Source organism: Lycorma delicatula, chromosome 3, assembly GCF_047948215.1.
Source record: "Lycorma delicatula isolate Av1 chromosome 3, ASM4794821v1, whole genome shotgun sequence".
NCBI lineage: Eukaryota > Metazoa > Arthropoda > Insecta > Hemiptera > Fulgoridae > Lycorma > Lycorma delicatula.
The window spans coordinates 73,940,584-73,958,636 of NC_134457.1; the positions used below are offsets into that span (position 1 = coordinate 73,940,584).

Sequence of the window (18,053 nt, forward strand, 5' to 3'; positions counted from 1 at the left end):
CATTACCGGCTAATGCAATTAGTTAGCCTTTCACTTGTTACGGAGTTGCTTATGATTTTGTGAAAGAGTGTAATCTCGCTTAGTTTTGGCAACTATGTAATCTTATATTTCGCGTGCAGGCATGCGTGCGTACAATTTTGCTGGTCTTACTGTTGTGTGAATGTTGAATGTAGTTAATGTTCAATGTTAAAATGTTCAATACTTAAATAACTTTTTTTTTCTGTTCTTAATGAATTGACTGATTTATTATTTTTTTAATAACTCGATTTCCTTTATTCACGTGCCTGTCCGTTCTTTTTTTTTTTTTTAATAATTTGACGTAGTTGTAATTTCGGGTTACTGTAATTGTGTTATGTATTTTTTTAATTAACAATTTTAAAAAAGGCAGATGTTACGCACAGGTACACAAATGTTATAACATTCTTTATGTATGGATTTTGAAATAGATTTTTAATATTTTTTCGTGTCCACTGTTTATTTTACGGTCTGATTTTTCAGTTTTAGGGTTCCGTAAGTAATCGTGAATTTCAAACTTCAGTCATACAAATCGTAACCGTAGGTAATCCTTATTTAACGTTAATCGTCAATTATCGGTTATTTGTAAATTATTAATAACTATGCAGTAGATGTATAATAAGTCGAGTGTTTTACTAATTTTATATACGAAATAATATATCAAATCTATACTATTATAAAAAGAGAAGAGGGTTTTTGTTTGTTGGGAATAAACAACTACTCGATCAATCGCAACCAAATTTTTACCCTTGTTTCGTGGAATAACTAGAAGGTTTTTAGATATATTTCATCTCGAAAAAATAATATATTTGTATATCTTACGTTACCGGGAGTATCATAAGCTGTACAAATATATATATATATAAATCTCCAGATGTGTCGGTTGAAGCACAAACTTAATGAATTGAATTAATGGACTGTGAACCGTGAGTCTCCATCACTGTGTGAGCTGGGTTTGAACTGAATGATTCGAGTCATGGAATGAATAATATTACAAAAATAATAGAATTAAATTTACGTTAAATAAAAAAATATTAAAAAAAATTAAACAAATTTCTGTTTAACAGTAATGGGTCTTCCGTGGGAACTGCGTGTGAGGCTAGACCAATCATCATCTGGTAACGAACAGGGTGCCCCTGGGGCGCTGTTTTGGGAGGTGCTATGACGTGCTCTAATAATATCTCTGTAAACAATCGTCCGATTTTCAAAATTCAAACGGGGTATTTGTTAGTAGGTTGAAGACTAACTTTTGGATGCATCGGGTGCACTCTCGATCTAACAGATTACGGTTTTTCAGAAATAATATATATATTTATATACACACACAAATTTGTCTGTTTACTTATCGCATCACACGAGAACCAACCGACTATTACTTTCAAATTTGCAGGATACATTCCTCCTATCCCAGGGAAGGTTTTAAGCCATCGACCGAGGCTTTAAACCTTGAAGGTTAAGGTATTAAAAATATTCATTATTTTTTGCCCCCCAAGGAGGGTGAAGATGTAAATTAAGATATGTGAATTGAAGGTATTCATTAAAGAAAAAACTTTTACTTCATTAATGCATTTCTGCCACCATGTCAAAGAAATAAGTTATGAATTTTTCGTCGTCAAAGGTGTGTATTCCTAGTTACCGTAGTTATTATTATAATATCTTTTTTAAATTAGTTTCTTTTTCAGGTTTTTGTGATGCCTGAATACTATAATTATTATTTATCTGTATTCTCACAACCATGAGAAAAACGTGCGGGGGTCCAGGGGGTCGAGCCCTCCCATTGCCTGGGTAGATGGCAATGGCGACCGAACCAATCTCTGGGTTTCCAGGGCAAATTCAGAATGGCGAGCGAAGCGAGCTCTACAACCATGGGGTAGCCCCCGGAGGTCCTGAGGAGCCCCTGAGTTGGTTCCGGGATTCGCCTGGGATGACCTGAGCCCCGAGGGTCCAGGTTCAAGCTAGACGGGCCGGCTAGTTAATTATAAACACAATCCTTCAGCAAATACTGAAGATAAGTTTCATTGTTATGAGGTAGAAATTAAAACATGGTGGCCCCTTATGATTTTTAATAATTCTTTATTCGAAGGTTGGGAATAAAGAAAAAGAAGACTATATTCTAATCACGCTGTTATCCGTCTATTCGGACTGATAATAATACCTTTTGAATTGTTTCATTCAATTCCATTAATGTAATGGAAATGTTAATGTCCATGGAATGTTAATGTCATGTAATGTGAAATATATTAATGTTAATTAACTGTAATTATCTCACATTTAAAATATACTTTGTTTAACAAAAAAATATTTAGATGAATATGCGGATGAAAATTTGATGAATAAGTGGGATTGATTTGAAATATATAACAAAAACGGTCGAAATGCGTTTTGCAAGTTTAGGTTTTTTGCAGTATATCTAGAATATCTCTATGTGGTACCTGGGATTTTTAAATATGTGGCTAATAAGCGGATCTTAGGTATCCCATAGAAAATAACCAATTTTTTCCCTTAGATGTACGACCTTGCCTTTTACTCCGTGATGCGTACACCTTTTGCATATACATTCCTAGTTTTCAATAATCTGTGCGAATTCTCTTGTGGTTGAATTCGTTCTTGCCGAATTTTAAATAAATTTTACGAGTAGTTTCCCACCATCTATCAAAGCAAACGTTTAAAACGTAGTTGCATGTGTACCCCTTTCGACGTGATCTATATAATGTATTATGTATCGATTAGAGTAAAACATTTCTATGACAATTTTTTTTGCCCCGATCACCTCAAAATAAATAAAATAAAAGTTGATTAAATTTATTATCATATTTAAATTGAATAAAATCCATATCTAAAAGAAGTTGTACAATGTATGATCAAATTAAAAAAATATTTTAAAATTTAAAACAATATTAAAAAATTTTCAATAAATATTGATAAACACTCAGTAAATATAATTTAATATTCGTAAGTAAAATATATAACTAAAATTACCCAGTAAACATATAGATATAAAATAAACATAAACAAGATTAACGTAATATAAATATGAAACAACTATATACTGAAGTTTTCTATATACTATAGTCGTGTTTTTATCTTTGCGGATTAGTTTGAATCTTTATAACATTGTTCAAAGTAAAGCTAAACAAAAATCGAGGGTTATTTTTATTCTATTCCAAATTCTATGCCTGTGTACCTGTACAATTTTATTTCATTAATAACATTGTTAAAAAAAATCTTAAGATCTTTTTGAGTCTTTTAATACCTCATGTTTACCCCTTTTTCATAAATTACCTAATGAAAGTCGTTTACATTGTTTCTGCCAGTCATCCTCGTCCCCAAGAGTCCCGATCACGAACCGTATTAAATTTTGACACCTTTCTCGTGACTTGCAGCGCCTGGAGTCTCTGATTAGTTCATTCCTGGTCAACCTCATGTAATCGGCCTGTTGGCTTTCGATCCCACACTCTAGTCTATGATGCAAACCGAGACAGACCACCACTCCATTTACTCAGATATTTCCATTCTGTTTACCTAATTCTCAAAAATATCACAGTTTCGTCGTGCAAAATTCATTTGAACCGTCCCCAGTCTTTTCTTCTTAGTAAGTTCCCGAATTTTGTATAACGAAATGCTATCGTCAATAACTGAATAAAATTTTCTTTTTGTTTCTTTTGAATGGAGGTTGATCAAAGTGAATTCAACTTGCTTATCTCTCATCTTGCTTTCTGGGTTCTAACTGCGACCTCATGAGGACTGCCATCACTACTTCATAAGAAGCCATTACGACAACCTTACTTCTTGATTATCATTCTCAAATAAATAAAAGTATTTCAGCGTCTCACAGGTTGCTCATCTACATCCAAATCATCCCGACTTCTTCAGTACACCATGCTTTTATGCCTGTGTCGATGTCTGAATCATAAAATCTAAATTGTAACGGTCACCTACAAAAACTACTTGATTGTCTGCGTAAACAGCGTACATAGGACCTCGTCATCTGTAATCACACCCATCTATCCCAGTCCTTTTGTTCTTATATCTCAGGATTTACCGAACTGATTTCTTGAAATTTGGTTCAAATATTTCTATACATGAGGATTTAATCTTTTTTTTTTCAAAATTCGTTCAGGGGTGAGAAGATATTGCGAAAAAACAATTTAAGTTTCTTCAGAGGCAACTCTGAAAAACTTTGTAATATTTTTTACCTACATTGTGTATTGCTAAGCTGGCATCTCTCCCGCCAGCTAATTACATATAACTGCTAAAGATAAAAATAAAAAATAAATTTGAAAGATACCTTTTAAAACATATCCAGAATTTTTATTTTTTCATAGGTTGGCGGTAACAGTTGATCAGCAATTAAATTTAATGTGTAGCATTTTAATATTAATTTAAGCGGTATTTGCGCTGTTATTGTTCGATCAGTCATTCACATTGGGTGATACCACAATTTTTTTTCATTTGGAGAGCTGACGGACATGTTAATTTATGTTAAAATAAAAAATAAAAATTGATTGGCTGCTGTGCGCGAGTAACGGGAAAATTATCAAGATCGAAGAGAACCGGATCACATTGGTGGCTTTGGAGAGGCGAGTAGGAGAAACTGGTATGCGTAAACCACATTGATTCGATGCTGGTCGTGAACATTTTGTGAAAAATGTCAATGCTGAAGAAGCATTATTGAATGCAGTACAATTATCTCTCACCCTTCCGGTGCTTGAGGTGGGACAACCTTCTGAGAACATCTGAGGTGGGACGACCTTCTATTGTCACAACGCTATCATGTTCGTTGTGGCTAACGTTACGGAGCAACAGTTATATCCATTTCATACAATATGTGTACAAGAGTTATTACCATCTGATTTTAATAAACGGATGAAGTTCTGTTGATGGTTAATTAGAAAATGTGAACATTATCGTGATTTCCTAAGTAATATTCTAATTACTGATTAATCCTGTTTTACATGAAACGGCATTCTAAATGGTCGAAACATTCTTGGGTAGAAGAAAATCCCCATGAGACGTTTTTTCTGTTTAACCACCGGAACCAACGTAAGGTATTACTTCAGAGGATGAATGAGGATGATATGTTTGAATGAAAATGAAGTTTTCTCTTGTACAATCTCAGTTCGACCATTCCTGAGATATGTGGTTAATTGAAACCCAACCACCAAAGAACACGATCTAGTATTCAGATCTGTATAAAAGTAACTGCATTTACTAGGATTTGAACTTAGAACTCTCGACTTCGAAATCAGCTAATTTGCGGCGATAGTTAACCACTAGACCAGCCGATGGGCTTATCCCCATGAGACCGCTATAAGTCATTTCCATCGCACTTTTTCGTTTAATGTGTGGTGTAGATTTTTCGGTGATAATCTCATAGATCCTTTCTTCTTACCGCCAAGGCTCAGTGGAGAGTGATACTTGCATTTTTTTCAAATAAATCTGATTGAACTCTTGGAAGATATTCTACTTGCAGATAAAGTGCAGATGTGTTTTTCAATGTTGGCGCACTACTGTCATTATGAGTCATTTTAATTTGTTTAGTAAGCAATGGATTGGTCGAAACGGACCAGTAAAATATAGCTACCTAGATCTTCCAATCACACGCCAGCGGACGTTTTCCTTTGGGATTGTATGAAGTGGTTGGTCTGTTCCGCTAGTATTGGCACAGTAGAAGAATTGAGACATAGTATTAGCAGAGCTGAACTCTGAATAATTTTTATTTCAATTGAATAACATTGAATAATATTAAATTATTTCAGCTCGGCTGAAATAACTTAATATTGATGAAAATTGTTCTATTGAAGATTGTATCGCTTTTCCGATTTAGTTATGCTTTGTTTCTAATTAAAGTTGAACTTCTAAAATTTGTGTTCTTCAATCGTGAATACATTAATTTTCTCAGAATAAAATTCTCTACAAAGTAAACTAGAAATTTTTAAATGCTTATTGATAAAGTAACAAAATTATTTTATTTCAAAGCTAAAAATGTTATTCCGACCAAAAGTTTTCGTGTTTTACTCCGGTTTTCTTAAAATCTAAGTTAGATAGAAGTCTGCGACCACTTTAATCAATTTCTTAAATCAAAATCCATATGGAAGATCAGGAACCCTTGATTTGAATCCCAAGAATTTTAGTAAAATTTCACATAGAGAGCAGAAAGCAGGGCTAAATGTTTCGCGAGCCGAACTCTCTAACGAGCTGTTTTCTGACTTATGATTATGTGAACATTTTTCTTATTTTTGGAAATAGGATCATTTCCCGAGAGATTGCTGTGCAATATGGAACCAGACTGTATTTTCCTCCCCCCTTGTATTTTATACATCAGATCTATCAAAAAAGTCTACAATTTTCCAAATTATAAACTCTGAATTTTAAACAGAAATGTTTTGTGAGAATTTTTACGTTTTTCTTTTAGCCTTGATTGGAGGGATTGTTAAATTTAGAAAAAAATTCTTAAGGAAATTGTTAAGCTTAACCTATAAATGAATATTATTAAAATTAAAAAAAAAAAAAATTATTCCACACATCAAAAAAATGTAATATTCTGTTTTTTGGCCTTTAACTCTTAAACTCTTAATTTTTTCTTACTTGTACGAAATAAAGGAAGTGTTATGTACGCGAGAAATTTAGATTTTCAGATTTCAACGAGAAATTTCCATTTTGACCAGTTTCGGTGTGACGTCTGTACGTATGTATGTATGTATCTCGCATAATTCAAAAATGGTTACCCGTAGAATGTTGAAATTTTGGATTTAGGACTGTTGTAACATCTAGTTATGCACCTCCCCTTTTAATTTCAATAGTCTGTTCCAAAAGTATCCAAAAAATCCCAACACATTTGGATTTTGGACTGTTTCTTAGCTGCAGTAAAAGCCCTCATTGAGAGCTTTTCAACGATATATCATAAGTAGTACTTATTTTCATTGGTTATAGCCAAATAAAATTAGCCAATGAAATCTTGTGGGAAGGCACATCGATTCGAATCTACTTCATCTCCCTTTTTTTTAATTTTTAATTTATTTAAATATATTGATTTATTAATAATTATTAACCTATGATTTTTCCCCCGCCCCTTGGAGCTGGTTTCGCGACTAAGCATAAGCTCAGCTTCAAGTGGTGCCATCGACTCAAACTGCCTCGGAAGGGCACAAGGCCCTGCCCAGCCAGTCGGGACCCGGTCTTCCTTGCCTGCCAAGCCTTCATAAACTCATTCCCCGTTGGACTTAGACGTACTTACAAGTCCTTGACGACAACATGAATCTTCCTGCCACTCTTCCCAGTTAATGCCGCAGTAGTGCCCTCGACCTTCTTCACAATGTCTCTGCTGAGTTGCTCTGCAACACCCCTGTCAGCACCCTCCCGGAGATGCAAGTCTTCTCCCTGACCCCGCCTTGCGGATAGAACTCCTGTCTCCTCTGCGGCACCGTATCTTTTACGGAACGGAGTAAGTCCGCATAATTCTTCCCCTTTGCCTTAACTACAACCGTGGTAGTCGGTGGACCGGCGGTATTTTCTTACCTTTAGATGGCTGCGCTGATGTCAAACTGAAGAGATGAACAAAGTGCTTAGTCTCCATCCGCCTGGACACGTATTCTATAGAGCGCCGTAAGATCTGACCGGCTCGTCCCGAAAATCCAGAAAAACAGATCGGTTGATCTCGTACCTCCTGCAACACACGTCGAACTGATCTGCATAAGACCGAAGCAACTCCACGGTCACCAACCGCCGTATCAATCACTATAGTGTAATCCGTCTGACCACGATCAATTGTACCGCCGCTGTCTTTCCCAGATAAATCACAGGCAGAAGAACGCACAGCCAGTGCCGTCTTCAGCCTTCCCGCGCAAGCCAAGTCCCGGATCCACGGGGCTTTGCGATAAATCGGCACATGTCGCGAGTGATCAACACCAGCACCCACATCAAAAATCCACGTGGACCCCAATCACTCTGCCAAATCAGTGATGTCCTGTACTAATGTAGAGGATTGGAAAAAGGCCTTCCGGCCAGCCTTTCAAGACCAGCCGCTCAATATCCGCGTCCGCCACTTCACTGTCAACCGCCCGGCAAGGTTCATCAAGTGTCCAGACCACAAGACGCTCTCCGAGGTCTGTGACGCCACATCGCAAATTATATGGTACATTTGAGTAGCCTTCTCAGTCGTCAGCCAGGTAGAAAATCCCGCGTGTTATTCCCAAAGTACCGTGTCCAAAACATCCTCAAATAATTTCAGCGTACGAACACTTCTGTCCAGTCTGTAAGAGCACAAGAAAAAAAGAAAAAGTTGTGTGTTGCTTATCCAAAGTGCTCAACTCTAACGTCACGCAAGAGAAGCATCAGGTTATGTTGAAAGCATCTCTTCCATGACGAAAGCGTTCCTGCTGGTCTTACAGCTCCAATTTACCCTTCTGGTATACCCTCCTCAATGCGAGAGACGTCCATGAAGGATTCACACCCTTCCGAGTCAAAGGGATCACCTGAAAAATAAAGATCACTCCAACTACCAGCCTTAGATTTTTTCATTTCTTTACCAGTAGGCAGGGAGCCACGCAGTCGCGTCGCTTTCCCGAAGTTGTCAAGTAATGTCGCCGTTCACTCACACTGCCTTCGGATTCAGACGAGAGAGACAGAAAGCCGTTTCCACTGGTTGAGACTATCGGATTGTGTCTTCTGCTGACGCCGAATCTACTTATTCCCCGCCATATTCCCAGAACACCTGGACCAGCCATGATAACAACAGTAAAATTTTCTATGCAAAAATGTAAATAAGCTGATGTAAACAAACAAATTTACAGCTGTATAAACAAGCCACCAGCAACGCTAGGCCAAGTTCAAAATTGCAAAAAAAATTATTCTAAACTAACAAACTAAAAAATTCTAAATTCTAGTATTAAATTAAAAACTAAAACAACCTACCACAAACATAAATCCCCAAACAAAAAACTCAAAAAATCAAAAACCATAAATAACGAAAAATACCAAAATATAACCTATAATCACAGAGCTCAACCTACCTTGTTGACGTCAGCTGTCATTTTGACAACCTCTGTAAAAAAAAATTATGATAAATAATAATTCAATAATAATAAAAAAGTTATTAATGAAATAAAATTTTATGTACTTTTCATTGAAAAAAAAAAAATTGTATATGTAATTTAATATGTGTACAAGTAAGTCACGTGCTGCTTATTAGTTTTTTATAAGTAAATTTAAAAAAAAGAAATTTCTTTCTCACTTTAAGGGCAATTAAAGTTTAAGTAGTTTTGGCTCATATAATATATACTCCTGTCCCAAAATAAAAAGCCATTTTTTCTATTACTGTCATAAATGTTTATTTTATTTTTTCAGTGATTTTAAACAATTATTTTTTAAATTAATTTATTTTTTGTTAATGATCTCTTCTTTATGAAAAAGCTTTTTACTAAATTGTCCCCACAGTGTAAGAGAGCCTGTAATCAATTTTTTTTTTGTTGAAATTTGGAAGTTTAGATGAATCCTATGTTTTATCCTCTCATTCAATGGCAAAATCATGGGCTGATGATAGCGGTGCAGGACTTCATTTATCAATAAATAAAGGTAATGCTTAATTATAATTCACACCAGAGGGGAAATGGGCTTTATTCCAAACGGAATGTTAACTTTGACAGCCAAATCAAAATGAGGCTATTACCATGATAGCATAAATACTAAAAATTGTTTGAAATTGGCTGAAAAATTAGTTCCTAACATTCCTCTTCAGTCTGTAGTAGTTATTGACAGTGCTCTGTATCATAATACCCTTTTTGAAAAACTTTCGTTGTCATCAAGCAAGAAAAAAGACATGACTGTTTGGCTACAGAAGCATCACATTCCATTTTTATTTCATATGCTTAAACTACAGTTATTTGAACTAATTAAGTTGATCAAAAGTAGCAGAAACAATATCTGTTGACGAACTGTGAAAAGAAGTGGGCATCAATTTCTGCGACTTGTATGCCATGTCACCTAAGGTAAAACATGTTGCGAGGGACAATACGACGTTTAAGATATAAGAAGTGGCTTAACTGTGTGAAGAAAAAATGAATTTGATTAGCGATGAACACTGGAAACCTTACTCTGAAAAGGTTAAAAAAATTAAGGTGACTACAGGAGTCAACAATTGTTAATAGGTACTCTAATAATCTTTCATTTTCTATTTATGTAGTGACAATTACACTGACGATATTGATGTCAGCTAGTTGAGCGTTCTAGCTGAGGAATTAAATGGAGAATTCATTTTCCAGTTAGTAATTAAAGTTACATCTTAACACAATATTTACTGTGTAATTATAATAAATGTTTTGTCATCTGTTATTAAATTTTCAATGTATATTGCAGAATTAGCCAACTGTATTTCAATTCAAAATTGTTACTTTCATTTGTTAAAAATAGAATAATTATTTGGTAAGGGGGATTACTAAATGTGGAGAACATGCTTTTATGTTGGATAGTAATTGTCACCACTCTCCAAGCTTGCCGTTATTTGGCGGTGACTTTAAATGAATATATATTATACGAATATTGTGTTTTCCCCCTTGTTTAATTCATTTTTATCCTCTGGTTTTGTATGTTGATGAGTATTATGAGTTCTTGGCTTTTCTGTGCTGAACATAAATAGGTTGTATGTTGTGATTAATTTCATTGTATGTATGCCCTGTTTCTGTGTGGCGATTTGGAAAATTATTTTTTTTGTAATTAGCAACAATGTGTGTTCCTTATATCTCTGTGTCCAGTTTGCCCAGTGAAGTATTTAGTGTAACCACTGTATTTAATTTTTACATAACTGGGTTACTGTAACCCATCAGGTTGGTTTAGTGATAAACTCAACATTTTAAATCAGCTGATTTTGAAGTCGAGAGTTCTAAAGTTCAAATCCTATTAAATGCAGTTACTTTTACACGGATTTGAGTACTAGGTCGTGGGTACCAGTGTTCTGTGGTGGTTGGGTTTCAATTCAATTCAACCACACATCTCAGGAATGGTCAACCTGAGACTGCACAAGACTACACTTCATTTACATTCATACATAACATCCTCATTCATCCTCTGAAGTAATATCTTAGATGGTAGTTCCAGAGGCTAAACAGAAAAGAGAGAGAGAGAGAGAAAACTGGGTTGCTGTGCTTTGTTACTTTCTATATTATTTTGTATATTCTGTTTCTTATTGTTTTAAAAGCAACACAGTGACCTAACTGAAAATATTTGTTAATTTTGTGTCATTGTCAGGTGATTTATGTTAGTGTTTATATTTTTGGATATTAGTAGCTGTTTTTGATTTGTTTTGTACTTTATGTAACATTTAAAAATATTAAATACTTCATTTCTTAACACCATGGAATATTCCTTATTAGTAGTTCAACATTATACTAATAATTTTAAATTATCTCGTTTTGTCATTTTATATTAATGATGATAATACAGCAAGTTTATAAATGTGGTTAGGCAGCTGATGTAATTCAGATGTTTTATTTTATCAATCTTGAGTGAAGTTGTCAGCTGACAAAGGTGAATAATAATAATAGGTATTTTATTACCACCTTCATGTAAGTATACATTTTTGTTCTATGTGAGGTGGTTAAATGTGTTGTGGATGAATGTGTCAGTTGTAGTTTGTTTTCTCCACTTCTAAAGGTTTTTTTGCTATTAATTTTGTAAATGGTGAAGTGAACGAGTTAAGTGAACAATTTTGTTGTTATTCTGCGAAGAAATGTTAAGTGGAGTGTAATTTCTAGATGTATGCGAGTTATATCTGTAAACATTGTCTTGTGTTTCCTTTGTACACGAATATGATACCATCACCAAATGCCATTATAATATTTGTTTGCATATTTCTGGTTAATGGTATTTTTTTAATGCTGCAAAAATGTTTAAGCCAGGATCGAACATCTGTCTGTAAGTAATTTTGTTGTGATCTAAAATTATTAAATAGAAGAATTACTTGCTTCAAAATATGAATTTTTATTCTGTAATATTTGTCAGAGCTAATTTCTTTCAGTAGAGTTATTTTTAGCAATGATGTTAATCCCCTATCTTAAAAAGCCTATTTAAAGGCAAGCCGTGTGGGCGGGAATCCCCTTAAATATGTGAATGAATAGTGTTTAAAATTTGTGTTGTGTTTGTTTAATATGTTGTTTCTATGAAATTTTGCATTGTTAAATTAATGGCATTTGCAATAGTGTCATTAATGTGATTTGTGAAAATGGTGATTGCCGTTGAGTAGTTCTGAAAGATTCTCCAAAGAAAAAAGTTTGTCTTGTAAGTTTTAAAATTATCGTGGATTGTTATACTTTTGAAGTGTATATAAAGTAATCCTATGGATGTTTTTTTGCAGAAACCAGAGACGCTTTATCAAAAATTATCAGTCCATGCAAATTAATACCACAGAAAACTTGTTTTCATTATTATGTCAAGTAAATCTGATACATTGAAATATTTATAATGTAAGAGTTAACCATAAATTGTGCAAAACATTAATATTGGTTTAAGTATTTTAAGAAATAATTTCATACAATTTATAGTTGTTAACATCAGATTTTAACAAACAGTTAGTGTAATATTATTAGGTCATTATTTTATATTAATTAGATGAGTTTTAACTCATCTGTTGAGAATTTTTGGTAAAGATTCATTACTGTCCGGTTTAGAAGACGGTCAATTCAAATTCAGTTCATTTTGTTTCTGCAGTGTTTTAAAATGTTTCACAATGTGTTCTCATTTATACCTAATTTTTTTACAGATGTCTTATGAATAGACATTGACTTTTTTCATGTAGCCCTACCATAACTTTAGTGAGTGTGTATATTGATAGTAATTTAAGACAACCCACCGGGTTGGTCTAGTGGTGAACGCGTCTTCCCAAATCAGCCGATTTGGAAGTCGAGAGTTCCAGCGTTCAAGTCCTAGTAAAGCCAGCTATTTTTACATGGACTTGAATACTAGATCGTGGATACCGGTGTTCTTTGGTGGTTGGGTTTCAATTAACCACACATCTCAGGTATGGTCGAACTGAGAATGTACAAGACTACACTTCATTCACACTCATACATATCATCCTCATTCATCCTCTGAAGTATTATCTAAACGGTAGTTACCGGAGGCTAAACAGGAAAAAGAAAGAAAGTAATTTAAGACAAAAACATACTTGTACGCTGCACAATTCTGTATTTTTATAAAGTGGCTTGAATATTTTCGATAAAATCAAAAACTTTATAATTTTTATTCTTATCTTAAATACATAAAACTAAGACAAAGTGTCAAAATCCCGAAAAAATAAAAAATTTGACACAAAATATAATTAAAATGAATTGATTTTACCATAATGAATTTGCTCTACCTTTGAGCAAATCCTTGTTTGTTTCTTCACGCTAGTCAGTATGCAAAAGAAGAGACCAGTTGAGATCTCTACTCTCCTGCACCAGATGAGGCTCATTTGATGCAGCCTGGACCTGGGAGCTGATGTTAGCTGCATCTAGCCGTATGAACCAATATCAAGTCAAGTGCTGTCCATTAACCTTGATTGCATCACCACAACCACCAGAATAGTGTTGAGTGCACCATTTTATAACCCTCCCCCCACATGTGTCTGTCATCCTAGTAGGCCTCAGGCTCGTTTTCTGCTACAGTGGAACAACCTTTAATGTGGCCTCACCAGCATTCCCAACTCATGAAGAAGTAAGTCCAACATGTCTTCTCAGTCCTTGACATTAGTGATGTCTCAGTTTTTTGTCTTTGTTATACAAGTAAACAATATATTTTTTTTTTTATGCAAGTAAAATAACAATATTTGTACTGTATTACAATTTGTTTGTAATGTGAAAATTGTAATGCTTTTTGTTTCCCATGAACTCATTTTCGGCTATTTGTAACGTACTGGATTAATAGATAGATTTCATATCATCCTGTGTTGCTCAAATATGCCCATTAAATAACTTTATTCTTGTAAAAATACATCCACACTTTGATTTGAAAATGTTCATATCATAGTCTAGCAACAAAAATATATTCAATGAGATAAGGATACAATATCATGCAAGATATTGTAATGGTTCATCACACTCATCTTGATTGTGTACTTTTAGCATAGTGGTGGTAATTTTTTTATTGTACATAAAATAGTGGTTTTTTGTTTTTTATTTCATTTTCATTTTTTCTTTTCATTTCAGAGGGCTTTTTATAACCTTTAAAGTTGTATGTTTGTATCATTACACACCATTGCTTATGAAAAAGTTTTTCTAAATTCTCATCGTGATTTTTCTATTTTTCTGTATTGAGCAAAATTAAGTTAACATTTTTAATTGTTATACTTTCTTAAAGTTTCAGTGTGTAGACAATAACTTTGGGATGTTCATGATTAAAATTATTGTAAAAAAAAAAGTATTCAGAGATGCACGTTTGGTATAAACAAAAATGAAGTGTGCATTTTGTGAATCTATTGTAAAACTATCTAAACTGAAAACCTCTTTTTCTACAGGTGAAATTTTTTTATAATTAATGTATAAGAATGTTTTTACTTAAATGTTGTTTATAAAATTAATTTATATTTCATGAACAGAGAAGAAATTGTTAGTTAATTAAGAGGTTTGTAGCACTTTATTTTGTAATTGTTTAATTTCATAAAACAAATAAATCCATAATGAAATTTTAGTATTATGATAGTATTTTATTAATGTTGCAGTTGAAATAATTGAACTGTTAAGAGAACTTTTTCCTTAACTTCATTTTATGCGGTTACAGAAAGAAATATTTCTTTTCTTTAATTTCTGTTGAAATGAGATTATGTAAAGAAAGCTGTAATTTACTGTCCATTACTATCAATTCACTTGCTTTCTCTCTTTCTTGCATGTCATTCCATCTTTCTTCCCACCTCTTCTCAATGCGATTGAGTTTTAAATATTGCATTGTTTACATAATATTGTTGTTGTAAAGGTTGTGCTTACTCACTTAACATGTTAATTGATTAATATTATTTGTTATATTCATTTAATTATTAAAGTTCTTAATAATTTTATCAAAAAAGACAGAAAATAAAGCTGTATAGAATTTTATCTAATTTTCATGTGAATGAAAATTTTTGAACTTTGGTCATTGTGTTCTGGTCATGAATATTTGTTTCTTGAGCTGTCCATATTGTTAACTGATAGTAATATTGTTATTCTAAAACTCATTTATCCTTGAAAATATTGTTCTCTGAACAGAAAAGAATACATTAAATTTGTTGATTTACTTTGTTGAAAATATTGTTCTCTGAACAGAAAAGAAAACATTAATTTGTTGATTTACTTTTTTTGTTGTCTGTTTTTCTTATATCCATGATGCATGTTGTAGCGCTAATCATAATTGCTTTCTCTGACAGTAATGTTGTTACTTATTTAGCTGTTTATATAATAGCATTTGAAAACCACTTCACTCCTCACTTTCCAAACTTGAGATACTAATCTTTACTGAAAAACAAGCATTTTATGTCTCCCTTCCTAGAGAGAATAAGTACAGAAGTGGGGTTTACCTTCTTCATTGAATAGAGTTTATATTTGTTCATTGTCATGTCAAGCCTACCAATATAATTGATATTTAGCACTTACATCAATCACAATCAGAAGAATTTGTCAATAAACATTATTTCTCTTTAAGCGTCTGGGATTGGTGCTTCTTGTATTTCATGTGCTTGATGTATGACACAGTTTTTAAGAAAGACCTGAGACACAATTTTAAAAAATCTGATGTGGACATCACATGACTTCTTTGTACGGCTATTAAATTCCATATACACATTTTTTTTAAAAATGAAAAGTACATAAAATTTAATTTCACTTATAACTAATGATTTTTTTCCATAATTTTTTTTTGTTGTTATTATTTAATAATATTTATTTATTAATATTATTAATAATAAATATTAATAATATTTATTTATTGTAAAACATTTTTTACAATCAGAGGTTAATAATTAATCAATATATTTAAATTAGAAAAAAAAAGAGAAATAAAGTCTGATTTGAATTGATGTGCCTTCCTTTTGTAAGATCCAAATATTTTATTTGGCTATAACTCTGGAACCAACTTATGATATAGTTTTGAAAAGCTCTCAATGAATGCTTATTATTGCAGTTACGAAAAGTCCAAATTCCAAATCTTTTGGATTTTGAGCTTTTTTGGAAATTAAAGGGCAATTCAATTGTAATCAAAAGGGGATGTGCACAACTAGAGACTACAGCAGTCCTAAATCCAAAATTTTAACATCCTATGACTAATCGTTTTTGAGTTCTACGAGATAACTACATACGTTTAGACGTCACGCCAAAACTAGTCAAAATTGATATTTCTGTTGAAATCTGAAAACTGAAGTTTTTTGTGATTACAATACTTCCTTGTATGAAGTACAAGGAAGTCAAAATGTAGTTAAAGAACCAAATTAATACATCTCTTATTGTCATTAAATAATAGATTGTATTAATATATATTGTTTTATTGCATTATATTATACAACACAGTACATACTGTCTTTGCTATGTATAGGAATGAATTTACATCTATGGTAAAGTTAATACTTGGTTGCCATTTAATTTTAATTTTTTGTTTATGTTGCATTGCCAAGAAAAATATTGCCAATGGTAAAAAGATAACCCTCTCTCTGTTTTTTCACATTTCATGTTTTGAAGTTCCTGTGTCAAAAAAAAACCAAAATCAGTATTAAAAAATACTGTTTTTTGGGCTACATGTACTGAATTCTGTACTTAGTGTAGAGTACATACAGAATTTTAGGCTAAATTTAAATTTATATCAGGAAATAATTAACCTACATTCATGAAATTTATTGTGGAATGTTGTGTATTTGGTTTTAATTTACGATTGAATTTTTCCTGTAATAATAATAAATTTTATTTTTTCATTAGGGGTAGAATGAATAAGATACTAATTTCAGGTCCAAAAGAAAGTTAAATGACTTTAATATGTATTAAGTTGACATGAAGTTATTCTAGTTCCAAATTTATATAGGTTATGTATTGTGGAATTTTATTATTGGCATCATTGGTGAAAGTATAGCATTGTAATGTTCATGACAGCAGTTCAAAAGAGTTACTTTCGCCTGTTAGATTTTGTCCATTACTACTACTATCATTAACAGTTTTATTGTTGATTGTGTCCAAATACTTTGAATGATGTTAAACTCTATTAAAAATTAAAGCTTCTATTTGTGAAAGTAATTTTTTTACTATTAAGTATGATATTTAATATGCTATATTTATTGAATTGTGTGATTGACTATGTTATATAAATTTGTGAATCACACAAGTATTCATGCAAGTGTATATGATAACAAAATTACATTCATTTGGTTAGACTTTCTTTATCTCCTGCATCCAATGCAACTGGCTTTTTATCTCTTTTAAAGTGCTGTTATGATATTGTTAAGGTTTTTCTGATAATTAGTGGTAGAGTGTAGTAGTGGGTTAATTTTTCAGGACCTTCTCTCTGTGATATTGCTAAGAAGTAGTTTAAAAAAGATGCAGTAGCCATTTTGAAGTTGTATAAAAAAATTCTGTGATTATTCTGTTTATTTTTTGGTTGAAAATAGGAACATTTTTTCTTAGTACATTGCATTGAGAATTTCGTTAGGATGACTTAAAACCAACAAAATAAAATTCATGAGTATTACAAAAGTTAAGAGAACTTTTTGGAATTTTAAACAAGGCTCCATACACTTTTTGGTGTTCTGTTTTTCTTTTACATATTTAATTTTAGGATACATGTAAAAAATAATAAACCTCACATTTACAACATTTTTAGTACACACACTTTGAACATTTAAATAAAAAGTGGATTATGCCCCCTGATAAAGCTAGTTATGTGACAGATAGTATTTAAATTATTTTATCTTTATGTTTGACCCTTAACATTTGCGATTATCAGTTTTATATCTGTTTATGATTTAAATTAGCAGCTCTTATCTCATTTAGTGTTTTAGTTTTTATAAGCTTTTTATGTGAAATTGTGAATTTTAAAGATTATGACTTAAAACAAAATGT

At 32.5% G+C, this 18,053-nt stretch overlaps 1 protein-coding gene across 5 annotated transcripts in view; it reads left to right on the plus strand.

Annotated features, from left to right (window-relative positions):
* RanBPM (Ran-binding protein M) overlaps nt 1-18,053 on the plus strand; it is a 131,301-nt gene that overhangs the window by 33,233 nt on the left and 80,015 nt on the right. The gene's annotated exons all lie outside the window — the stretch shown is intronic.